Source organism: Microcaecilia unicolor, chromosome 11, assembly GCF_901765095.1.
Source record: "Microcaecilia unicolor chromosome 11, aMicUni1.1, whole genome shotgun sequence".
Lineage (NCBI taxonomy): Eukaryota > Metazoa > Chordata > Amphibia > Gymnophiona > Siphonopidae > Microcaecilia > Microcaecilia unicolor.
Genome location: NC_044041.1, coordinates 42,982,290 through 43,009,646, shown reverse-complemented (window position 1 = coordinate 43,009,646; position 27,357 = coordinate 42,982,290). Strand labels below are relative to the sequence as shown.

Here is a 27,357-nt window from a genome sequence, read left to right as displayed (position 1 = left end):
GGACCAAGGAAAGGAACTTGGAACCAGACAAAGCCACAGGCTGACATATGACCTCTGGGGGATCTCTTACATCTTACATATGCATTTGTGTGAGGATGTAAAAAATCATTTTCAAGAGAGGACAGTAGGAGCTAGAGAATGGGACAGGGACCCGCAATAACCGTGGGGATGGGGACAGAGCCCATGGCTCTGTGTGACTAAAACTGTTTGGACCTCCAGTGTCTGCTTTCTAGGTTTTTTTCTTCTGTTACTGCTAAACACTCACCACCTCTTGTGCTGGTAGCAGGATGGAATAGCAATCTTCTAAGACCTCTTTTATTGCAGGAGGGACTGTGGAAGACAGGAGAGCTAGATTGAATCCTGAGATTGTTGATGACTACTTATTTGTTCACAGATTTAAAAAAATCTCCCCTCTAGGGCATACAGAACAGGTTGTATTTTGTACCCCTGGACAATTTAACAGAGTGGATTAGGATTCCTTGGGGTTGGAAGGGTGGAGGGTTATTATAGGTGCTCATTGTTTTCTATTTGTAATTTATACACAAGTTTCACAGCATATTGTTCCTTTTTATACTTTAATAAGATTTAAATACAAAATCATAATTGTTCGAGGCTTCTGCAGATGAGAACAGAACCTGCGGGGATGGGACGGGGACAAATTTTATCCCCGTTTCATTCTCTAGTAGGAGTGTTGCATAGACCTAAAGAGTTATATCAAACTGTGCATTTCTTGATGCATGGTTATAAGATCAAGGAAACAGCTGTGGGGCCAGATGCAGATTTATTTGTAGATTTTCTCATTGTTGTTTAAACGTAAATATGGCCACATGAGTAGAACAGAGGAAGGTGAAGTTTGTTGATTGGGTTGATATATGGAGATTTAAATAATTCACTCAATTACTCTGACACAGTCCATGTGTGATCCTTGTTAGACTGGAGTGCTGCGTATGCTATCCCAAGAGGTTGCACAGTGTATTTGCTAGATTGTAAATAAATCATTGTCTGAGGTGTTTTTCCATAGTTCTGTTTAGGCACTCTCATAGTGTTTGACATTGTTGATTTTCCACTGTAGAGTACTTAAAGCGAAAAATGGACATCATGTTGTCTAGTATCCCTGGATGTTTCTGGTGCATTCGAGTTCTGTTAATTTGGAATTGAGGCGTTGTAGGACAAGTATTGCAGCAGTTTGCTTCATATTTGATGGGAAGGTTAATGATAGTGAGGAGTGGATTGCAGGTTTCAACATCTGTACAGGTTAAATGTGGAGTTCCACAGGGATCAGCCCTGTCAGCACTGTTGTTCAATATAGCACCTAGAGATTAACTATCCAATGTGCAATTTTTCTTTCTGATACTGAAGAGGGGAGAGTTTAAATTTGCAGTTGAGTAGATATATGGTAGAAGTGAAACAGTAGATGGAAGAGTGGCTTAGTTTTAAATATGGTGAAAACAGAGGCAAAGAATGTGGGACAGGAAGAATTGAGAGTGGCCGGAGACTGTTTGGGAGATAGATGAAATTGTTGGGGGTGATGCTGGATTATAGGCTTACAATGACATCCCAGGTTGCTAATATTGTTCAGACAGCCAGCCTTTAGACAATTGCATATGATTTTTAGATAAAATATGTGCTTACTTTGTACGATTACATTTTGTGGTTCAAAGTATGATTGATGCGACTGGACTACTGCAATGCCTTGTATGTTGGTATGGCTGCTTCAGGAGTTAAGGCATTGCAGATAGTCCAGAATGCTGCTGTGAGAACAGTTTATCTAAACTTTCACATGTAACTCCTGCTCTTAAGCAACTACACTGGCTTCCAGTGGCACAAAGGATTCACTTTTAAGGTGCTGACAATTGTTCATCAGGAGGAGTTTTCTTCTGCCCTGTCTTACTTGAAGCAAGCACTGCAGACATACCATTCCAGATGTATGTGAAAATCAGAATCCATTATGTGTATTTCTGTTGATGCAGTAATTCAATTGTGATATGATACAAGAGCTTCAGCTTTTCAGTTCATTCCACAAGGAATCTGGCCAGCTTTGGTGATGCTCTGACCTTAAGCAGTTAAAAAAAAAAAACAAAAAAAAAACTTTTGAAAATAACTGTTTCTGCGTTTTGGTAATTATACATGAGTCTGCTGTTTGATGCTGAGTAATGTTTTTGTATTTGTAGTTGAATATGGATGTTTTTATGAAAACCACGGGTATATAAGTTTGGTTTTTTTTTGTTAAATTTTTGTTCCTAGAAAGCTTTCCTCATGAGACTTCTGAGAAAATTGGAGTCATGGGATAGGAGGCAATGTTCTGGTGTGGATTAGGAATTGGTTAGTGGATAGAAAAAGTCCATAGTCTGCTATTGAGACAGACATGGGGAAGCCACTGCTTGCCCTGGGATTGGTAGCATAGAATGTTGCTACTCCTTCGGATTCTGGAATCTTGTTACTCTTTGGGGTTCTACATGGAGATTTGCCATGATATTGCCAGGTACTTGTGACCTGGATTGGCCACTGTTGGAAACAGGATATTGTGCTAGATGGACCATTAGTCTGACCCAGTATGAGTACTCTTTTATGTCCTTGAAAATTTTCATTTATTTTCTGTTACAGGAATTTTATTTTGAGTTTCTTTTCATTATTGGAGCAATATTAAGTGCTCTTTCAGAAAGTGCACATTTACAAAAGAGGACATGCTTTTTGCATAGGGCCACACTTTCCAGATAGTACACACCCTGATATGCACTATTAATGATGGATTAAAAAAAAAATCAGGTTTTTCCCTCGTGGGGGTGGAAATGCCATGGGGAAAGTATACTAGGGATATATTTTCATTTGAAATGACAATAGATGTGACAGGAGCCTGGTTGTCACCAGCAACATACAGGAACTTTCCCAAGACACACCAGTATGCCCTAGCTCACTGGTTGAGAAGCACTGAGTAAACCTGTAGACTATATCAGTTTGTAGAACCTACCTTGCTGAAATTTGAGGCTTCCAACAAGTGGGGAATTGAGCAAAACTCTAAATCTTTTGTGTGCTAAAAATTGGAATAGATAAATTGTCAACATACACATTTTGGAAGGTAAAGTAGATGGAACCAACTGTGAGCATCAACAAGTTCTTGTAGTTGGTTTAAGACCAGCTTCTCTATCATCTTGGTCGGAAAGGGCAAAGATATTAGACAATGTAACTAGTGCTTTCTTGAGAACAAGGTTGATCAAGATAGGTTGGATGTGGGACTGTTTTCAATAACTATTCTTTCAGAAAATGACTTGTTAATCATACAGGATACAAGCTCAAATATATTGGTTCTTGTCAGTTTAAACGTACCCAAAGAACACTGATCTGTATTATAATAAGGTGGTTGCTTTCTGTTTAAAAAAAAAAAATTCTGTTCACTAAAGCAACAGCTGGAAATTGAACTGGAGAACATTACTGGTCATTTGTTGGTTCAAAAGACTAGTATTAAGATGTTGTGGTTTTTTTTTTTTTTTCATAAAGATTATACTTTCAGCATTAAATGAATCTCAATTAAAATATTTTTCTTGTTAGCTTCCAAATAATTCATTGAATCACTTGCAAATTATCCAAAAAATATTCAAACTGAATAAAGGAACTGGGCAAACTACACCATTTCCTGTAGCACATACACATTGTCCTCTTGCTTAGATTTAAATAAAAATTCTGCATAAAAAGATGAATTAACCAAATAATGGCCAGACAAAGGAATGGTCACCAGATACGTGTGTGTGTGTGTATGTATATATATATATATATATATATATATATATTTTTTTTTTTTGCAAATACCAAGTCCAATGTCCTTTTTTTTTACTAAGGTGTGCTAATGGATTTAGTGTGCATTAAATAAGCCTATTATATTCCTATGGGTTTCTTATTTAGTGTGCATTAAATCTGTTAGTAAAACATTTAAGCATCATGCTAAAATCCCCAGTGGACAACCCACAACCATGATGTGAATGGTGGATGACTTCAATACATTGCAATCTATACAAGTCTAATTAAGTGCATCCCGATTTGTTGACAAAAGGGACAGAGTTGGGAACACAGTGATTGTTTGTGGGACTGGCATTCCTTCCAAGTAATACAGCATGGCTGGAGCAGAGATGACACAGCTAAAACAGTAGGCAGGCAGGTGACAAGAGATCACAATAGCAGAGCAGAAATCAGAAGGGTAACACATGATACTACGAAAGCTGCAACCACACTATGTGCCAAGGGATCAGCTGGAAAACACTTGCTTTGAAAGACACTGTATATCACCTTAGATTCTCTTTGGCGTGATGGGCACTGAGGGGCCCTTTTACTAAGCCGTGTAAGCATCTATGCGCGTCCAACGTTATTGCACGGCTACCGCGTGGCCCTTGCGGTAATTTCATTTTTGATGTGTGTCTATGTGCGCCCCAAAAATATTTGTTTTCTGGCACGTCAGCTATGCGCGCCAAGTGGCATTTGGTACACGTAGGTCATTACTACTACTACTACTTAACATTTCTAAAGCGCTACTAGGGTTACGCAGCGCTGTACAATTTAACATAAAAGGACAGGCCCTGCTCAAAGAGCTTACAATCTAAAGGACAAGTGAGTAGTCAATTTGATAGGGGCAGTCAAATTGGGGCAGTCTGGATATCCTGAAGGTAAGAGTTAGGTGCCGAAGGCAGCATTGAAGAGGTGGGCTTTAAGCAGAGACTTGAAGATGGGCAGGGAGGGGGCTTGACGTAAGGGCTCAGGAAGGTTGTTCCAGGCATAGGGTGAGGCGAGGCAGAATGGGCGGAGCCTGGAGTTGGCAGTGGTGGAGAAGGGTACTGAGAGGAGGTATTTGTCCTGTGAACGGCGGTTTCGGGTGGGAACATAAGGGGAGATGAGGGTAGAGAGGTAGTGAGGGGCAGCAGATTGAGTACATTTGTAGGTAAGAAGAAGCTTGAACTGAATGCGGTATCGGATTGGAAGCCAGTGAAGTGACCTGAGAAGAGGGGTGATATATCGGTTCTGGCGGAATATAAGACGTGCAGCAGAGTTCTGAACAGATTGAAGGGGGGATAGATGGCTAAGTGGGAGTCCGGTGAGGAGTAAGTTGCAGTAGTCAAGGCGAGAGGTAATGAGAGCATGGACGAGAGTTCGGGTGGTGTGTTCAGAGAGGAAAAGGCGAATTTTGCTGCTGATGAAGAGGAAGAAGCGACAGGTCTTGGCTATCTGCTGGATGTGTGCCGAGAAGGAGAGGGAGGAGTCGAAGATGACTCCGAGGTTGCGGGCAGATGAGACGGGGAGGATGAGGGTGTTTATCAACTGAGGAAGTGGGTTTTGGTGGAAAGACGATGAGCTCAGTCTTGGACATGTTCAGTTTCAGGTGGCGGTTGGACATCCATGTAGCAATGTCGGTTAAGCAGGCCGATACCTTTGCCTGGGTCTCCGTGGTGATGTCTGGTGTGGAGAGATACAGCTGGGTGTCGTCTGCATAGAGATGGTACTGGAAGCTATGAGATGAGGGAGCCCAGGGAAGAGGTGTAGATTGAGAAGAGAAGGGGTCCAAGGACAGATCCCTGGGGAACACCAACAGCGGGATTGGGGTGGAGGAAGATCCATGAGAGTGAACTCTGAAGGTGCGGTGGGAGAGAGAGGAGGAGGAGAACCAGGAAGGTGCGGTGGGAGAGAGGAGGAGAACCAGGAGAGGACAGAGCCCTGGAACCCAAATGAGGACAGTGTGGCAAGAAGTAAGTCATGATTGACCGTGTCAAAAGCGGCAGATCGAGGAGGATGAGGATGGAGTAGTGGCCTCTGGATTTGGCAAGGAACAGGTCATTACAGACTTTAGAGAGTGCTGTTTCTGTCGTGTAGAGGGCGAAAACTGGATTGAAGTGGATAGAGGATGGCATGAGAGGAGAGAAAATCAAGGCAGCAGCTGTGAACAGCACGCTCAAGTATTTTGGAGAGGAAGGGTAGGAGAGAGATGGGGCGGTAGTTGGAGGGACAGGTAGGGTCAAGTGATGGTTTTTTGAGGAGAGGTGTGACTACGGCGTGCTTGAAGGTGTCAGGGACAGTTGCAGTGGAAAGAGAGAGGTTGAGGATATGACAGATAGAGGGGGTGACAGTATGAGAGATGGTGTTAAGTAAGTTGGTGGGGATGGGATCAGAGGAACAGGTAGTACTTTTCGAGGAGGAAAGAAGGCGAGCGGTTTCCTCCTTGGTGATGTCAGGAAAGGAGGAGAAAGAGGCCTGGGTTGGTTGGTCGAGGGTTGAAGGGTGAAAAGGAGGAGATGGTTTGGTAGTGAACTCAAGGTTGATCTTTTGCACCTTGTCACGGAAGTAATCGGTCAGTGATTGGGGGGAGTAGGAGCGGAGGGCACTTTGAGGAGGGAGTTAAGGGTGGTGAAGAGACGATGGGGGTTGGAGCTGAGAGAATTGGTCAGTTGGGTGTAATAGTCCTGTTTGGCAAGGAATAGGGAGGAGTGGAAGGAGGATAGCATGAATTTGTAGTGAAGGAAATCTGAATGGGTGCGAGATTTCCTCCAGAGGCGTTCGGCAGATCGGGTGCAGGAACGAAGGTAGTGGATGTAAGGGGTCAGCCAAGGCTGGGGATTAGTAAGCTTTGTGGGACGGGAGGTGGATGGAGCGAGGGTGTCCAGAGGAGTGGCATTGTATGCGGAGACAGCCTTGTCGACAGACTCGGAGGACAAGATGGAGGGGAGGAGATTGGAGATACAAGAGGATAAGGTGGGAGGGTCAATAGCCTGGAGATTCCTAGAGGTAGTGGTTAGAGTTGGACGGGGCTGAGGTGGGGGGTGAAGAAGTGTGAAGGTGATCAGGTGATGATCCGAGATAGGAAGAGCTGAAGTGTGGAAATTGGAGGGGGACCCGGAGGAGGAGAGGACGAGGTCAAGACAATGGCCGTCTCGGTGAGTCGAGGCGGTGGAGCATAGCTGGAGGTTGAAGGAGGATGTTGGAGTGAGGAACTGAGACGCGTGGGGGTCGGATTGGTCATCAACGTGTATGTTAAAGTCTCCGAGAATGAGTGACGGAGATGAGGGTTCAAGAAAAACGGAAAGCCAGGCATCGAAGTCTGTGAGGAAGGAAGAGAGGGATTTATTAGGGGGGTGGTAAATGACTGCCACTCTGAGTGGCAATGGGTAGAATAGCCGGATGGAGTGTGCTTCAAAGGATGAGAAGCAGTAGGAGGAGGGGTTGGAAACTACAGGAGGGCGAGAGTAGTAGCCCGACACCTCCACCGCGGCCAACTGAGCGGGGAGTGTGGGAGAAGAGAGAACCTCCATGGCAAAGGGCTGCGACTGAGGCCAAGTCGTCAGGGGAGAGCCAGGTTTCAGTTAGGGCGAGCAGTTGAAGGGAACGAGAGATGAAGAGATTGTGGGTGAAGGGCAGTTTGTTGCAGACTGGGCATTCCAGAGGGCACAAGAGAAGGTTAGGGAAGAGGGGGGAAGGAGGGGGATAGAGACGAGATTGGAGACATCACGGAATCGTTTGCATGGATAGGAGGAGGACAGGTGAGGGGGACCTGGATTAGGATTAATGTTTCCTGTGGATAGCAAGAGAGTGCGGAGGAGGGTGGGGGAGGTCGGCCGACGAAGACGGGGTGCACTTAGGAGGAACGGTGATGGGTTAATGGCAGGAAGGAGGTGATGAAGGTTGAGAGATGGTGAGGGAAGGGGGTGAGTAGGGTATTGCCGTAGGGGACATGGGTGGGCAATGAGTTCCAGCGGTAGGCAGCGGTGGGGGGAGGGGAAAAAGATTAGGAAGGGACAGGGCAAGGAAGAGAATGTGGACAGGGGCCATAAGTAGAGATTGAGATGTAACAGGTGTATGTGTAGTGACTGAGGTGTGAAGCAGTTAGAAAGAGCTGAAAAGCTGGAGGCTTGGAGTTGATGGAATTGATGCTGGAGAGCGGGTAAGTCAATGGTTGACAAGTTGGCAGGCAAGTATGTCAATGGCTGAGAAGCTAGCAAGCAGGCAGGCAGGTTGGTGGGTTAGCAGGGAGGGAGGCAGGCAGGAGCAGGACTGGAGTCAGCTGGAGCAGACGGATTGAAGTAAACTGGAACGGATGGGCTGGAACACGCTGAGGTAAATGGACTGGAGCAGGCTGTAGCACTTTGGAGGTTGGTTTGATTGGCAGGCAGGCAGGAACAAGCTGGAGCAGGCGCACTGATTAGGCGGATGGGACAGGCTGGATCAACTGGCTGGAGAAGCTGGATCAGGCGGGCTGGAGAAGCCGGATCAGAGCAGATGGACTGGAGCAAACAGGGAGAAGCTGGATCGGTTGAGTGGAACATGCAGGGAGAAGCTGGATCAGCGGACTGGAACATGCAGGGAGAAGCCGGATCAGCGGACTGGACTGGAGGAACAGGCTGGAATCGGCAGACAGGAACAAGCTGGAGAAGCTGGATCAGGAACAGGCTGAAGTTGGCTGACAGGAACAAGCTGGAGAGTTGGATCAGGCGGGCTGGTACACGCTGGAGCAGATGTACTGGAACATGCAGGGAGAAGCCGGATCGGTGGACTGGAACATGCAGGGAGAAGCCGGATCAGCGAACTGGACTGGAGGAACAGGCTGGAATTGGCAGACAGGAACAAGCTGGAGAAGCTGGAACAAGCTGGGGCCGATGGACTGCAGAAGCTGGAACACGCTAGGGCAAGCTGGGTCAAGCAGACTGGCACAGGTGGACTGTAACGCACTGAAACAGGATGGGTCAGGTGGATCTGAGCAGCCGAGCAGCAGGGCTGGGACAATCTGGGGCACACAGGAACTGCAGCACAGACACGGGCTGCGAGGCTAGGAGGGCACAACGACAGACCCTCAGGCCCTGGATGACACCACAACGTGGTCGGGTCCGGTCAGACAAGGCGATCCGCCACGTTGATCCGCCAGAAGAGGTGATCCGCCACACCGCAGGAGTCGGCCTGTGGGCGCAGAAGGTGCTATCACGGCTCACCTCGATCGGGTCCGGTCCCACGGGCAATCCTACTACTACTACTACTACTACTATTTAGCATTTCTATAGCGCTACAAGGCATACGCAGCGCTGTACAAACATAGAAGAAAGACAGTCCCTGCTCAAAGAGCTTACAATCTAATAGACAAAAAAAATAAATAAAGTAAGCAAATCAAATCAATTAATGTGAACGGGAAGGAAGAGAGGAGGGTAGGTGGAGGCGAGTGGTTACGAGTCAAAAGCAATGTTAAAGAGGTGGGTTTTCAGTCTAGATTTAAAGGTGGCCAAGGATGGGGCAAGACGTAGGGGCTGAGGAAGTTTATTCCAGGCGTAGGGTGCAGCGAGACAGAAGGCGCGAAGTCTGGAGTTGGCAGTAGTGGAGAAGGGAACAGATAAGAAGGATTTATCCATGGAGCGGAGTGCACGGGAAGGGGTGTAGGGAAGGACGAGTGTGGAGAGATACTGGGGAGCAGCAGAGTGAATGCATTTATAGGTTAGTAGAAGAAGTTTGAACAGGATGCGAAAACGGATAGGGAGCCAGTGAAGGGTCTTGAGGAGAGGGGTAGTATGAGTAAAGCGACCCTGGCGGAAGATGAGACGGGCAGCAGAGTTTTGAACCGACTGGAGAGGGGAGAGGTGACTAAGTGGGAGGCCAGCAAGAAGCAGATTGCAGTAGTCTAAACGAGAGGTGACAAGGGTGTGGATGAGGGTTTTGGTAGAGTGCTCGGAAAGAAAGGGGCGGATTTTACGGATGTTGTAAAGAAAGAAACGACAGGTCTTGGCGGTCTGCTGGATATGAGCAGAGAAGGAGAGAGAAGAGTCAAAGATGACCCCAAGGTTTCGAGCTGAGGAGACAGGGAGAATGAGAGAGCCATCAACAGAAATAGAAAACGGGGGGAGCGGGGAGGTGGGTTTGGGGGGGAAAATGAGAAGCTCGGTTTTGGTCATATTTAATTTCAGGTGGCGTTGAGACATCCAGGCAGCAATGTCAGACAAGCACGCTGAAACTTTGGTTTGGATGCAAGGTGAGATATCAGGGGTAGAAAGGTAGATTTGGGAGTCATCAGCATAGAGGTGGTAGGAAAAGCCATGGGATGAGATTAATGAACCAAGGGAAGAAGTGTAGATAGAAAAGAGGAGGGGACCAAGAACAGAACCCTGAGGTACGCCGACAGGCAGAGGGATAGAAGTAGAAGAGGATCCACCAGAGTGAACACTAAAGGTGCGGAGGGAGAGGTAGGAAGAGAACCAGGAAAGGACAGAGCCCTGGAATCCAAGTGAGGACAGCGTATCGAGAAGTATGCTGTGATCGACAGTGTCAAAAGCAGCGGAAAGATCAAGAAGAATGAGGATGGAATATTGACCTCTGCATTTAGCCAGTAATAGGTCATTGGAGACTTTAGTAAGCGCAGTTTCGGTTGAGTGGAGAGGGCGAAAACCAGATTGTAACGGGTCAAGAATAGCATGTGAGGAGAGAAAATCAAGGCAGCGGCGGTGAACAGCACGCTCAAGTAATTTGGAGAGAAAAGGAAGGAGGGAGATGGGTCGGTAATTAGAGGGACAAGTAGGGTCAAGTGAAGGCTTCTTAAGGAGAGGTGTTACCACAGCATGTTTAAAGGCAGCAGGGACAGTCGCAGTGGAAAGTGAGAGGTTGAGAATGTGACAGATAAAAGGAATAAGAGTAGGAGAGATGGCATTAAGAAGGTGGGTGGGAATGGGATCAGAGGAACAGGTGGTACATTTTGAGGAAGAAAGGAGAAGTGTAGTTTCCTCAATAGTAACTTCAGGAAAGGAGGAAAGGGAATGAGGGGAAGGAGAGAGAGGGGAACGGACTAGTGGAGGGAGAGCTGGTGAGGTAGAGAAAGCAAGGTTTATCTTTTGAACCTTGTTGTGAAAGAATCCTCCCACAACAGTGCGCCCCCGATCCGTGTTCAGTGAGTCCGCGCTCGGGCCGTTCCAGCCGGGGAGTGCGGCGGTAGCATTCTGAGACGCGCCGGATCTCCGTCCGCCCGGTACTGGGGGTCGCCCGGAGGGATCAGACCATGGCGGAGAGGCAGCTGGGGACGCGCAGTGATCAACCCTGACCGACCCCGCGACCAGACCCGGCCCACCGCCGTGCAGTGCAGAGTCCAGCCTGGCCGCCACGAACCTGCGGTCCCCCACCCAGCAGCCGGTCGGCCCCCGGCTCCCTCCAGCCCGACCGGAGACGGCGCGGTCCAGGCAGACAAACACTCTAGACCTCGGGAGCTCAGTATCGGAGCTCCTTACCTGTCGGCCATCTTGGAATTCATTACCGCCCGGTTACTGCGTGAGACTTTACCGTTAGGTCAATGGCTGGCAGTAAGGTCTGACCTAAAATGGACGTGTGGCAATTTTCATTTTGCCACACATCCATTTTCGGCAAAAATAATAAAAGGCCATTTTTTTGTAGGTGCGCTGAAAAATGATTCTGCGCATGCCTAAAACATGCATCTGTACTACCGTAGACCATTTTTCAGTGCACCTTAAACAAAAAGCTAAGGTGTCCTTTTTCTATGTGGTACCATAATATATAATTTTTTTTTTTTCTCCCCTAAATCTTCTTTCCTCTTCAGAATTTTTAGAAGCAGACATGTTTAAGGGCTTGGCCACTGTTTTGGAAAACAGAATACTGGGATAGATGGACCATTAATTTGACCCAGTATGGATATTATGCTATGAATTTGACCCAGTATGGCTATTATGCTATGACTCCTATTGTTTCTTGCTGTAGGCAGTTTACAAAAATGTAAACATGACTTTCTCAGGCCTGAGAACAGTCTCAAAAATCCTTCTTGTACACTTTGATTCTGTAAGCTCCAAGCATTAAGGAATTAGTTAACATAAGTATTGTTTGCATGATTTAATACTTTTAATCTTTTCAAATATATTGTGGATATCTTGACAACCTGACTGGCAAAGGGGGGTACTGCAGGACCAACTTGGGAAGCATTACACTAGACCACCATCCTACCCTCTGGGTAAGCCCTAGGGGTACAGGGAGAAGGGGGAAGAACAGCTCTGGAAAGAAATGGTGCAGCGGAAGGAGGGGATGGAGATTAGGAGTGGTTGAGGTCCCTGGGGGTGCTGAGTGTCTTAAAAACCGAAGGAAAAAACAAAAAAAAATCTCCTTCCCATACTATCACCTTGTCATTACTTGCTTTGTGGATCAGAGTAGATGTAAATCAGGATGTTGTGTAGTGGCTGAAAAGTTATCCCTTCTGAAATGTAGAATAAATATGTATCTGCTGGGCACACCCAAGACCATGTATGTATCTGCTGGGCACACCCAAGACCATGCCCCCCCCCCCCCCCCATGCATTTGTATTGGAACTGTACACATCTTGAACACAAATAGCCCTTCTAAAATGGCCACTATACTGTCTATCTATACTTACTATCTGTAAGTTATAACTTTTGATCTAGATTTGCTAATGTTATGATTCTGCTGGTTTGGCTGAGGGGGAGGGGGGACGTCTCTTCTGATTGGCTGCCAGGGGTTGTGCTGGCGTCAGGGGATAGTACTTTAGCCTGCAGCTGAAGAGTTTCTCTGCTTTTCCGTTACTTACGCTTAGTGGTAACTGGAAAGCCTGATAGTTTTCTCTCAGAACATGCTCTAGGTTCTGACAGGGATCTGTGTTGTTAGAATATTCTTTTCCTTCCCTCTGGGTTAGCTGCTGCTGTGTGTGTGTGCCTAGCTCTGTAATCAGGGTCAGCTGCTCTGTTTAGTGGGAGGCTGAGCAATCCTGGGGCTCCGGGCTGAGTGAGAGCTTCTCCTTTTGTTTTAAGGATTTCTCTTCCCAGTGTCCCGGCCTGCTGGCTCAGTGTACTGTGTGTATTGTATTCCTGCCTCTGCCAGTGTGTTTGTTCTATCCCTGCTCCCTCTGGGGGAAGGGAAGCCTTCTCTCTGATTGTTTGTTGATTTATGGAACTCTCTCTCTGCTGGCTCTATAAGCTTAACCCTTTGTGTTCTGTGTGCCTCTGTCTACAGTGGGTTTGAGGCAAAGGCTTTCTGCCTTCCTTTTGTGTCTGGTTCCTCTGGCTTCTGCCTGGGGCTTCCTACCCTGGTGGGGGGTTGCTGTGTTAGTTCCCCTGTCCTGCGCTAGTCCCTTGGGTGGGCGTGGCCTGCTCTGGTCCTTTGTTCCCCCTCTGCCCTATTGCTGGTGTTCAGCGCATCTCTGGCATCTTGGGGCCCGGGGGGCCCTCTGGGTTCTTTCACCCCTCCCTGTGTGTGATTGGGTTCCAGTTCAGCCGTGAGGCTCGCATGAGTGGCTCTGTGTGCGTGGGTTCCGGTTCGGCCGCGAGGCCCGCCTGTATGCCTATTTCCCTTCTTCCTGAGGGATGGTAGGGAGGGGTAGCTTAGGGGGTATTGTGTAGCTGAGGTGTGCGGTGATGGGTCGGTCTCCCCTTGGCTTGGGTCGGCGCCCTGCTGGCCTCGGCCAGGGCCCAAGGGCTCACGACCAACCCAACGGATTACAGCTACCTTACTTAAGTACAGATTATCTGTAAAGATCTCTTAAAAGAACTATCTCTCATTTCTAACCTTATTTATATGATTGCATTAATCATATTGTAACTTAATAAACCTTTTTGAAGCTAAAAATATAGTCTTTGTGTCCTGGGTGCATAACTTTAAATCTGGAAATGCAGGACACTGCATGTCAACAGAGATATTTAATTCATTGCAATTGTGATTATTGTTTAATCAGCAACTGGTGGAGAATATACATATATATTAAAAATTATAAACATTAGTGAGTGCTCTAGCTATCCCCCACTAAGGTCGACCAGAAATCGCGATCCGGGTGGCCCCACCGTGGATGAGGAGGTGGAATATCTCCTCTGGAGTGGGGACCGCCGAAGGAGGAGACCGAAAGCGGAGGTGGTGACTTATCGGGAGACCGCAGAGAATCGCGAGCGAGTCAGGCCCTACCACGAGGCTGCTACCCGGGCACAACTCTATCGATCAGCCCTGCCTCAGGCCTACCGGTAGAAGGATCGGCCCAGCGATCTCGCTCCACTCCAGTAGAAGGATCGGCGCTCATGACAGAGCTACAAGCGGGAGGATCGCCGAGGTTGGATCGGCACTGCAGCTGATTGTTTGGTCGGACGCACGGCACCGAGCAGTGGTGCGTGGTTGGGGAGCGACGAGACTGCAGACCAGGTCCAGCTTCAAGGCAGTGCAATCTGCAATCGGGAAACGTGTGGATAACGAAATACGCGGACAAAAGCGTGGGATTCCTAGAGAAAGCCCTAGGAGGTGAGAGAATTGACGGTAGCAGTGCAGACCGAAGCAAGGATGTAAAGAAAGCGGCGATCGAGGAGACACGCAGGAGATACAGAGCCAGGAACGGGCGAAACGGAACAAGGGAGTCATACAGGTCCGAGCAAGCTTCATCGCCCTCTAAGAACTGGATAGAGTTGCTCTGCCTTTAATTTAATTGCATGCACTGCCTACAGCAATAATTTAAATTTAAACGCTTTGCTTTTCTTTGCTCTGTCTAAATTTAAGGCAAATGAGCTACCTTAATATTGCATGCACTGCTCACAGCAATAATTTAAATGTAAACGCTTTGCCTTTCTTTGCTCTGTTTAAATTTAAGGCAAATGCAAGGCGCAGATTAAGAAGGCCAAGAGGGAGTATGAAAAAAAGATAGCATTAGAGGCAAAAAAAATAGTAAAAATTTTTTTCGGTATATTAAAAGCAGGAAGCCGGCAAAAGAATCGGTTGGGCCGCTGGATGACCGAGGGGTAAAAGGGGCGATCAAGGAAAACAAAGATGTAGCGGAGAGACTGAATGAATTCTTTGCTTCGGTCTTCACCGAGGAAGATTTGGGTGGGATACCGGTGTCGGAAATGGTATTTCAAGCGGACGAGTCGGAGAAACTTACTGACTTCACGGTAAACCTGGAGGACGTAATGGGGCAGTTCGGCAAACTGAAGAGTAGCAAATCTCCTGGACCGGATGGTATTCATCCTAGAGTACTGATAGAACTGAAAAACGAGCTTGCGGAGCTACTGCTAGTGATATGCAACTTAGCCTTAAAATCGAGCGTGGTACCGGAAGATTGGAGGGTGGCCAATGTAACGCCCATTTTTAAAAAAGGCTCCAGGGGAGATCCGGGAAATTATAGACCGGTGAGTCTGACGTCGGTGCCTGGCAAAATGGTAGAGGCTATTAAAAACAAAATTACAGAGCACATCCGAGGACATGGATTACTGAGACCAAGTCAGCATGGCTTTTGTGTGGGGAAATCTTGCCTGACCAATTTACTTCAATTCTTTGAAGGAGTGAACAAACATGTGGACAAAGGTGAGTCGGTTGATATTGTGTATCTGGATTTTCAAAAGGCGTTTGACAAGGTACCTCATGAAAGGCTACAGAGGAAATTGGAGGGTCATGGGATAGGAGGAAATGTCCTATTGTGGATTAAAAACTGGTTGAAGGATAGGAAACAGAGAGTGGGGTTAAATGGGCAGTATTCACAATGGAGAAGGGTAGTTAGTGGGGTTCCTCAGGGGTCCGTGCTAGGACCGCTGCTTTTTAATATATTTATAAATGATTTAGAGATGGGAGTAACTAGCGAGGTAATTAAATTTGCTGATGACACAAAGTTATTCAAAGTCGTTAACTCACGACAGGATTGTGAAAAATTACAAGAGGACCTTACAAGACTGGGAGACTGGGCGGCTAAATGGCAGATGATGTTTAATGTGAGCAAGTGCAAGGTGATGCATGTGGGAAAAAAGAACCCGAATTATAGCTACGTCATGCAAGGTTCCACGTTAGGAGTTACGGACCAAGAAAGGGATCTGGGTGTCGTCGTCGATAACACACTGAAACCTTCTGCTCAGTGTGCTGCTGCGGCGGCTAAGAAAGCGAATAGAATGTTGGGTATTATTAGGAAAGGTATGGAAAACAGGTGTGAGGATGTTATAATGCCGTTGTATCGCTCCATGGTGCGACTGCACCTTGAGTATTGTGTTCAATTCTGGTCGCCGTATCTCAAGAAAGATATAGTAGAATTGGAAAAGGTGCAGCGAAGGGCGACTAAAATGATAGCGGGGATGGGACGACTTCCCTATGAAGAAAGACTAAGGAGGCTAGGGCTATACAGCTTGGAGAAGAGACGGCTGAGGGGAGACATGATAGAGGTATATAAAATAATGAGTGGAGTGGAACAGGTGGATGTGAAGCTTCTGTTCACGCTTTCCAAAAATACTAGGACTAGGGGGCATGCGATGAAACTACAGTGTAGTAAATTTAAAACAAATCGGAGAAAATTTTCTTCACCCAACATGTAATTAAACTCTGGAATTCGTTGCCGGAGAAAGTGGTGAAGGCGGTTAGCTTAGCAGAGTTTAAAAAGGGGTTGGACGGTTTCCTAAAGGACAAGTCCATAAACCGCTACTAAACGGACTTGGAAAAATCCAAAATTCCAGGAATAACATGTATAGAATGTTTGTACGTTTGGGAAGCTTGCCAGGTGCCCTTGGCCTGGATTGGCCGCTGTCGTGGACAGGATGCTGGGCTCGATGGACCCTTGGTCTTTTCCCAGTATGGCATTACTTATGTACTTATGTACCTTAATATTGCATGCACTGCTCACAGCAATAATTTAAATGTAAACGCTTTGCCTTTCTTTGCTCTGTTTAAATACAAGGCAAATGAGCCGCTTTGTTTTAAGTGTAAGGCAAAGGGACATAAATGCACGTACCGCTAGATACCGCTTTGCTTTGAAAACACCGTTTTACTTTGAACTAAGTTCTGTTACAATATTTTAAATGCACTGTTTATAGAGACCCAGTTGTAGATACCGTGCCGCGGCTGCACTGCGCATATTGTACTGTATATTCTATATACCGCTGTTTTAGAAATCGCTGCAGTGTCTTAAATGCTGATATGAACCTCAGCAAAATACTCCTATCTACTGTCTCACACTACTCCTACACGCATATACAACCCAAGACACAGACAACAACAACCTCACAACCTACAAATCACACATCACTCTCATACACACAATGCCCTCCCAAAAAAACAAAGACCACGACAGACCTATTGCTCATGGACACCAAAAAAAGAAGACACCAAACCAGCACACCAAGAAAATAGACAACTGATAAAAATCACCACAAACCCGAACCGAAAGGAGCAACACCAATTAATACAAATAGGGTACACCAACGCCAGATCAATAATCAAAAAAACCACAACGATAACTGACTGGATAATGGAAGATCACCTTGACTTCCTTCTCATCAACGAAACTTGGATTCATGATTCTAAAGACCCAATAATCCTGGAGCTTTGTCCACCAGGGTACAAAATCACCCACTGGACAAGAGAAGGAAAGAGGCGGAGGTATAGCTATAATTTATAAATCTCATTTCACAGTTACAACAGCTGAATTGATCCTCCCCCAACTCGAGAGAGCCTCAGTTAGTATCACCCACCCTAACCTGCATGATCAACTAAACATTATCCTATTTTATAGACCCCCGGCTAACTGGCAAGATGCACAGATACACTTTACAGACTTTATTTTAAATAATGTTTGTCATCCCAGAATATTCTCATAGCAGGAGACATCAACCTTCATCTTGAAGATACTAATACAAATAACGTACACGAACTCATGGAATTCCTCAATCTATGGGAGATCCATTGGCCTAACATGCAACCCACCTACAAAAAAGGGCACACGCTAGACATCATAACCCACAAATTTTCATCAGAAGTGAACCTCACAATCAATGACCAAAATGGACAGTCACACCATGGTCGGATCACTACAAGGCAAACACCTCCCTCCTCTGGAAAATAAAAAAGACACAACAAAAACAAGAGAGAACCTATACTACAAGAGGCAAAATAGACCCTCTAATATTCTGGCAACAAATATATACCGACGAATGGGCAACAACCAGAGAATTGCCCCAATTTTTACAAGAATGGGATGTCAGATGCAGAACAGTTCTAGACAAAATAGCACCGCTCCAAACTAGAACCTCACACAGGAAAAGCTCAATCCCATGGTTTAACGAAGAACTGAAAGAACTAAAAACACAGGTCAGAAGACTAGAAAGAGCATGGAGCAAAAAAAAAAAGATGAACACACACACAAAGAGTGGAAACAGTTACAAAGAAAATACAAATACAACATCAGACATACCAAAAGAACGTACTACAAAACTATAATAGGACCAAATTACAAGGACACACACACACACTCTTTTCGCTTGTAAACAATCTCCTAAACACCACAAGGGTTACCTCAAACAGCATAGATACCCCATCGGCAACCAACCTAGCAAACTATTTCAATGAAAAAATCAAAAAGCTTCAACGCATGATACCAAATAACACTATTGAGTACACAAACATCCTTGAATGTCTAGACCCAAAACCTGGGGAATACCCAGCCGATCGATCATGGACCAACTTTGACTTGATCTCAGTAGATGAACTCGCTCAATGGCTCAGAAAATATGCCAAATCTCAATGCAAACTTGACATTTGCCCTACCAGCCTAATAAGAGCCGCACCTAAACAATTCAAAAAAGACCTCACGAACCAAATAAACCATAGACTCCTAAATGGTCTCTTCCCCACAGAAAAGGGATATATCACAAAGATCAACATGTGTAATTGTATAATCTTTTGAACTTTTAGTACTGTCTTATAATGTCTTTTGCTTTAACACCATCATGTAATTCACCACCATGTAACACAAACCCTCTGTAAACCTAATGTATATTCATTTCTACTTCCAGTACCCATGATGTATTGTAAGCCACATTAAGCCTGCAAAAAGGTGGGATACAAATGCAATAAATAAATAATAAATCTTACTCTGCTGCCAAAAGATGCTAAGAGAAGCACAATGGACCTAACCAACTACCGACCAGTCGCCTCCATCCCACTTACAACAAAATTGATGGAAGGCATAGTGACGAAACAACTCACGAAATACCTAACCAAACACTCAATTCTACATGAGTCTCAATCAGGATTTCGATCAAATCATAGTACTGAAACTGTATTAGTGTCTGCAATGAATTCATTCAAAAAAACAATCGCAACCGGTAAGAACATACTCGTACTACAATTCGATATGTCTAGTGCTTTCGACATGGTGGATCACGGAATATTACTTCACCTGCTAGAATACTTCGGAATCGGAGGCCCAGTTCTCAAATGGTTCAACGGATTCCTCACCACCAGATCCTACTGACAGATAACTACCTTAGATACCGGAATGTGGAGTTCCTCAAGGATTCCCCCCCCTTTCACCAACCATCTTTAACCTAATGATGATACCATTAGCCAAACTCCTAGCTGATCAAAACCTAAACCCCTACATATATGCTGATGACGTTACGATCTTTATCCCGTTTAAAAGTGACTTAAACGAAATAACCAACAAAATCAACCAGAGCTTCCAAATCTTGCACTCTTGGGCGGACTCGTTCCAGTTAAAACCCAATGTCTAGTTCTCACTTCACAATATAACACAAACAATTACATCACTATAACCACACCCTACTGCACACTTCCCATCTCAGAAAATCTGAAAATTCTTGGAGTTACTATTGACCGAAACCTCACACTCGATACCCACGTGAAGAATACAACTAAAAAAATGTTCCAATCTATGTGGAAACTCAAAAAAATAAAACTTTTTTTCCCAAGAAACATCTTCCGCACCCTAGTACAGTCACTAGTGATAAGCCACCTGGACTATTGTAACGCTCTGTACGCAGGCTGCAAAGAACAGACCATTAAACTCCAAATAGCCCAGAACACCGCAGCCAGACTCATTTTTGGAAAACCTAAATATGAAAGTGTGAAGTCCCTAAGAGAGCAACTGCACTGGCTTCCGTTCAAGGAATGAATTGAGTTCAAGATCTGCACGACCGTACACAAAATTATTCACGCAGATGCCCCACTTTATATGTTAAACCTAGTGGACTTACCGCCCAGAAACGCCAAAAGATCGGCCCGCAAATTCCTCAATCTGAACTTCCCCAGCTGTAAAGGAATGAAATACAAGCAGGCCTATGCTACTACCTTTGAGTACAAAAGTACACAGTTTTAGAATGCACTACCCATGGACTTGAAAACCATGGATAATCTAACTAGCTTTCGCAAAGCTTTGAAGACACATCTTTTCAATAAAGCCTACAAGAAACATCCTTAACGAAACAAACCATTCCTTAAACCACCCAAGTACATTAAAAAAAAAAACACACCTCTCACATGACCTTACCTAACACCTGCCGTCTAAACCCTCTTTACCTTCAGCTTATTACCGACTGTATTTCAAACCATGTAACGACTATATCATTACAACACTCTGTAAGCCACATTGAGCCTGCAAAAAGGTGGGACAGTGTGGGGTACAAATGCAATAAATAAATCTACCTCACGTTTGTAGCTGAGCTGCTTCTGTTGGACACAATTTCTATATTGATGCCATGTACAATCGCTCGTACCCATTGAACTTGGTCTACCCCAGGGGTGGGGGGGCGCACATTTTGGCTCGCCTCCCTGCCGCCACTGCTCCCCCCCCCCCCGCCACTGTGAAGGTACCTTGGCTGGTGGAGGTCCCCAACCCCTGCCAGCTAAAGCGTTTGTCCCATGCTGGTCTCGGATTGCTTGGCGCCCTGTCCTGTTTTCAGTTGCTGTGCATGCTTGTTCTACTAGCATGCTCAGTTTCACTAAAAGGAGCATTCCGGACGTGAGGGGAAGACAGGGCAGGCAACATGGCAGCGCTGGACAAGTCTTCAGCTGGTGGGGATGGGGTCTCTGCCAGCAGAACCAGAGGAAATTTGGGGGGCCCAGGTCCCCATGGCCCCATATAGCTACACCACTGTGTATAAGTTGCCTTTCAGTCTTAGTACCCCATCTTTATATCCCAGTGACTTTGTCCTATCGATCTTGTCTGCCTAAAGATCTCGGCAGCATTTGCTCCTTTGGCCACCTACAGTGGTGGAAATAAGTATTTGATCCCTTGCTGATTTTGTAAGTTTGCCCACTGACAAAGACATGAGCAGCCCATAATTGAAGGGTAGGTTATTGGTAACAGTGAGAGATAGCACATCACAAATTAAATCCGGAAAATCACATTGTGGAAAGTATATGAATTTATTTGCATTCTGCAGAGGGAAATAAGTATTTAATCCCTCTGGCAAACAAGACCTAATACTTGGTGGCAAAACCCTTGTTGGCAAGCACAGCGGTCAGACGTCTTCTGTAGTTGATGATGAGGTTTGCACACATGTCAGGAGGAATTTTGGTCCACTCCTCTTTGCAGATCATCTCTAAATCATTAAGAGTTCTGGGCTGTTGCTTGGCAACTCGCAGCTTCAGCTCCCTCCATAAGTTTTCAATGGGATTAAGGTCTGGTGACTGGCTAGGCCACTCCATGACCCTAATGTGCTTCTTCCTGAGCCACTCCTTTGTTGCCTTGGCTGTATGTTTTGGGTCATTGTCGTGCTGGAAGACCCAGCCACGACCCATTTTTAAGGCCCTGGCGGAGGGAAGGAGGTTGTCACTCAGAATTGTACGGTACATGGCCCCATCCATTCTCCCATTGATGCGGTGAAGTAGTCCTGTGCCCTTAGCAGAGAAACACCCCCAAAACATAACATTTCCACCTCCATGCTTGACAGTGGGGACGGTGTTCTTTGGGTCATAGGCAGCATTTCTCTTCCTCCAAACACGGCGAGTTGAGTTCATGCCAAAGAGCTCAATTTTTGTCTCATCTGACCACAGCACCTTCTCCCAATCACTCTCGGCATCATCCAGGTGTTCACTGGCAAACTTCAGACGGGCCGTCACATGTGCCTTCCGGAGCAGGGGGACCTTGCGGGCACTGCAGGATTGCAATCCGTTATGTCGTAATGTGTTACCAATGGTTTTCGTGGTGACAGTGGTCCCAGCTGCCTTGAGATCATTGACAAGTTCCCCCCTTGTAGTTGTAGGCTGATTTCTAACCTTCCTCATGATCAAGGATACCCCACGAGGTGAGATTTTGCGTGGAGCCCCAGATCTTTGTCGATTGACAGTCATTTTGTACTTCTTCCATTTTCTTACTATGGCACCAACAGTTGTCTCCTTCTCGCCCAGCGTCTTACTGATGGTTTTGTAGCCCATTCCAGCCTTGTGCAGGTGTATGATCTTGTCCCTGACATCCTTAGACAGCTCCTTGCTCTTGGCCATTTTGTAGAGGTTAGAGTCTGACTGATTCACTGAGTCTGTGGACAGGTGTCTTTCATACAGGTGACCATTGCCGACAGCTGTCTGTCATGCAGGTAACGAGTTGATTTGGAGCATCTACCTGGTCTGTAGGGGCCAGATCTCTTACTGGTTGGTGGGGGATCAAATACTTATTTCCCTCTGCAGAATGCAAATAAATTCATATACTTTCCACAATGTGATTTTCCGGATTTAATTTGTGATGTGCTATCTCTCACTGTTACCAATAACCTACCCTTCAATTATGGGCTGCTCATGTCTTTGTCAGTGGGCAAACTTACAAAATCAGCAAGGGATCAAATACTTATTTCCACCACTGTATTTGTTTCATTGTATTGTACTGACATTGTGAATATCGTATCTGTATTACATGAATGAATGTTCTTTCATGCCTCCTATTGTGTGTATCATTTGTATTCTACTGACAGTTCATAAGAAAAAGGACAAATGAATCTTCTGTTTACTACAGTTTTAATTTGCTTCTCTCCAAGTCTAGCTATCAGCGGGCATTCACAGGTAGCACAGGTTCCAGAGACTGTTGTCTCATCTGCACTGTGTTTTTCAAGACCCTTATTTAGCATTTTATCCTTTGACGATAAGCTCAAGTGTGATTTTCACTACTGAAGTCAGTCAATAGGACTCCTAGGGTAAGTGTCCATGCCTGGTTTCATCCGCACATCATTCAGAGTGTTTTGGAGTTTGCAAGGAGCAGGAGCGAGTGATGGTCATTCCTGTCACTGATGACTACTACACCATTAGACCTGTTAAGACCCACCTTTTGTGTTGCAAGCAGTGTGTTTTTACTAGTAAAAAGGTGCTGGTACTTAAATGCTAGGCCACCCTTCAAGAGTGGAGTGATCACTGAGGGACACACCCCATGATAGCCAGGCCCCCTGCAACCAGTCACAGATTCTATGATGAGACTGAATTGGTGTGTAGAGCTCTTTCATTAAAACTTGGGGTCCATGCAGTGGTGTGCAGGTAAATGTTTAACAGGCTCTTTCCCCAGTCCACCTCTGCGCCCCCCCCCCCCCCCACAAAAAAAATAAAAAATTGCAGAGCTGGCTATAGCCAGGAAGAGAGCCTGTGTGTGTGTGTGGGGGGGGGGGGGGGGCGGCAATTCATTACTCCAGAAAAAAAAAATTAAATGATCCCAGGTTCCAATCTAATTCATGTTTAATGTGGGATAAAATGCCATAAATAAGTAAATATAAACTTTTAATGTTGAGCACCTGATTCTCAAAGTGGACATATTCCAAACACTATAATGAAAATAAAATGATTTTTTCTACCTTTGTTGTTTGATGACTTTGTTGTTCTGATTATGCTGGCCCAGTATCCAATTCTGCTGCTATCTGTCCTCTTAACTCCGTTTCCAGGGCTTCCTTTTCGTTTATTTCTTTACTTTCCACCTTCATTTCTTGCCCTACATCCATAAGTAAAAGCTGGGTCCTCCGCAGACTTGACTGTTCAGTGGATCCAGCTTCTGCCTATTTTCTTCATCCATGTGCCGTTTTCTTTCCTCTTCCCTCCCCCTCATCTCCTTCCTCACTCTTCCCTCCCCTCCATCCATCCATGTCCAGCGATTCTCCTCTCTCCCCTGATTACCTCTGTCGAAGTGGCCACGTTATTAAAAGCCCTGCTCGTCTCTAGCATTTTCCTTTGAGTTCATTCCTTCAGAGTCCCGCCCTCGCGGAAAGAGGAAATGACGTCAGAAGGCAGGACTCTGAGGGAATGAACTCATGAAGGGAAGGCTAGAGACGGGCAGGGCTTTCAATGACGCGGCTGGATGGAGCTGGAGGTAATAAAGATTTAACCCCTCCCCCAGCATTCAAGCTATATGACACTGAAAAACATAAGCTTTCGTTTACGGAGCAAACAGCTTCACGATCCTCCGATAACGACTGACTTCAGCTGTTTTCTCTCAGTATAAGCCATAACAAGTTAAAAATAAAAATGCCTCTTGCTAAAGTTCTCCACAATTAAAGGGATCGTGCTTTCTTCTGATCACAACTATCATTGTCTCGCTCAGGGATAACACACTCATTCTGAAACTGTCCCTGCCCCCATCAAAACCCAGCAGAGGTTTTGCCCAGGGATAACACACACTCTGAAGCTGTCCCTGTGCCCTCAAACATTTTCATGAGACCCAGCAGAGAGAGAGACAATGTCTGACAAGCGGGCTCCTCCCCCGTCAGTCGTCGTTGAGGGGCGGGAACGGGTTAATTTCTGGCAGCAGCTGTGGAGGTGAGGTAAACGGGGTAAGCATGGCTTGTGGCGCCCTCCTGCCATGCTTACCTCGTTTACTGGAGCCGGCTCACCCTGCAGAACAACTGGCTCGCAAGATGTTAACAACCTGCTCATGTGAGCTGGCTCCGGCACACCACTGGGTCCATGGGTCAATTTTAGCAGACAATGGAAAATGTGGCAGTACTCTGTATCCCCGCAAAAAAGAGCCTTGGTTACAAGATTGAAAATGTACAATATTAAGACCCACCTTTTGTGTTACAAGATTGAAAAGGTACAATATTGGACACTTTTTTTTTTTTTTTTTTTTTTTTAATCTACTCATCTCAAGACTCCTGAAGCAGGCCTCAGGCCAAAACATGGCACCGTGTCTAGTGTTTGATCAAAACCTTTTTAAAGCATCGTTTTGTTTCCCTCACTGCTGGAGTCTCGTGGTCCATTTCCTACCTTTTTTTTGCCTCTCTCAAGTCTACACCATTAATTGCATTAAGCTTATTTTGTATGCCTTACTATTTTGCTATTAGCATGGTTCTAAGGTGGGCTTTTTTTTTAAATGTTAAAGCGATACCTGTTATATGCTGTCTTGGTGAATCTTCATAAAGGCAGCTAATCACAAATAATGGCCATAATTTTATTTTAAACACATCCACATGTAAATAATGGTATTTTACATGTCTATCACATACACAGGTAAATATGGACAGGTTGATATTCAAAGCAGTGTAATCGGCCAGAAAAGGCACATGGTAGGTGTTAAGTAGCTTGTTCAGGGTTAGTTGAGTTTTATATTCAGGTACAATGGGTATTTCCCTGTACTGGAGGACTCACAGTAAGTTTTTGTACCTGAGGCAATGGGAAGTTAAGTGACTTGCCCAAGATTACAAGGAGCAGCAGGGGGGACAAAATTCAATTCCACGGGCCCGGGCCTCCAAGGGGGGGGGCTGGCGCCGCAGTCCCAGATCTCACCCGCCCTCAGTTCTGTCAACCGTACGCCGCCGGGCCCCCCGCCCCCGCATTAAAATCACAGTGCCTCATCTGTCACCTCTGTGACTGAAAGCGCAGCAGTGGCAGATCGGATTCACCTCACTTTGGGCCTTCCCTCTCTGTGTCCTGCCCTTGTCTAACATAACATCCGCGAGGGCAGGACACAGGGAGGGAAGGCTTGAACGGAGACGAATCCGATCTGCTGCTGTGCTTTGTCACTGAGCGAGGCGACAGGTGAGGCACTATGATTTCACTGCGGGGCGGCGACCTCGGGGGTGGCCTTGCTCCGGCCCAGTCTCTTGGTGGCTCTGGTTGGATGTCAAGACCGGTGCTCTAACTGCTAAGCTACTCCTCCACTCCATTTAGTGGTACTTAACCAGATGACATCGCTGAAAATGTCCAGCTTGAAACCAATTATTTGGGGGGGGGGGGGGGGCTTCTAGTGGATTGAGCACTTTTCCAGTCATGTTAATCGCATAAATAGGACCGACTCTTATGTGGTCACCATAGCAGGTGAAGTGCTGAATATCACACTTAACTGGCTATGTTTTCGCTGGCTCAGTAAACCTGGAAGTTCAGTGATAGAGCCTGGACATGGCCTGGCATTGAATATTTGGGGATAAATCCAGTAATGATCAGCAAAATGCTAATTAATGCTGGCTGAGTACCAAGGCCCCTGTTCCATAAAGTTGTTTAAATGTGGAGGTTGACACCATTCATTTGAATAATTATATACCACTTAAGATCTAAGCAGTTCAGTTTTCACTTTACAGGTACTGGGTCTGTCCCTATTGGGCTTTTGTACCTGGGGCAACAGAGGGTGAAGTGACTTGTGAAGGGTCACACGGAGCTCCAGCAGTAATTGAACCTGGTTCCTAGGATCTCAACCTACTGCCGATCTTCAGACAGCGGGAATCAAAACCAGTTCCCCAGGTCCACAACATGCTACACTAGCCATTAGGCCATTCATCCATTCAGGAATGCATGGTTAAGGAGGGACTACAATCTACACAGGAATTCCTTAATATACACAGGGAGTATACGTGTGTATGGGGAAAGCTTTCCATGTCAGGTTTTACACCAGCTCAATGGTATGCATAGCTTAAGAGGCTCATTGTGGCCAGGGCTTCATGAGGGATTAAGGGAGTCCTCTTATCCTGTGTAGGTTTCCACCTCCAAAATAAAATTGCAGCCTTGCTACATACTTGGTAGCAGTTAACCTGTGTAAGTTTTGAAAAATGGAGCAGCTGCAAGTGGAAATGGTGCCACTTCTACCTGGAAGTTGTGAAATTACCACTTCCGCAGGTACTGTAAGTGCCAACACCTCAATGTAGCAGTGGCATAGCTGTGGGTGGGCCCGGGTGGCATTTTCTCACCCAGTTTGGGGCTCGGGCCCACCCAAAATTCTGGCATCTTTAGGGCTGGCAGGGATCCCCAAGCCCTGCTAGCTGGAAGAGGTCCTTCGGAGGTAAGAACAGGTCATTCCCCTACTTGCTGCATCCAGTGGCACTGTGCATGCATTGCAGCTGCACATGCTCGGTTCGTTTTTTGTGTATGTGTGAAAACTGAGCATGTGCAGGAGGGAAGAGGCCAGTGCAGCAGCATGTGAATAGTGCTACTGACTGCAGCAACTGGGGGATTGATGTGTTCTGGCCACTGGAGCAACTCTTCCAGCTGGTGGTTTGGAGATCCCTCTCCAGCTCAGTTATTTTATTTGTTGAGGGTCACGGTACAGAGGGGAGGGGAAAGCGTGTGCCCACCCACTTTGGGCCCATGCCCACCCAAAATACCATGTCTGGCTATGCCTCTGCAATGTAGAAGATGCCAAGTCTGTTTAGTTGTGTTTTCTGTTTCAAACTTTATCAGGTCATAACTACAGTGGGAGCAGTT

The 27,357-nt window shown here is 46.0% G+C and overlaps 1 protein-coding gene across 2 annotated transcripts in view; it reads left to right on the top strand.

The window, feature by feature from the left end:
- Positions 1 to 27,357, top strand: part of SCARB1 (scavenger receptor class B member 1) — a 251,962-nt gene that overhangs the window by 74,373 nt on the left and 150,232 nt on the right. The gene's annotated exons all lie outside the window — the stretch shown is intronic.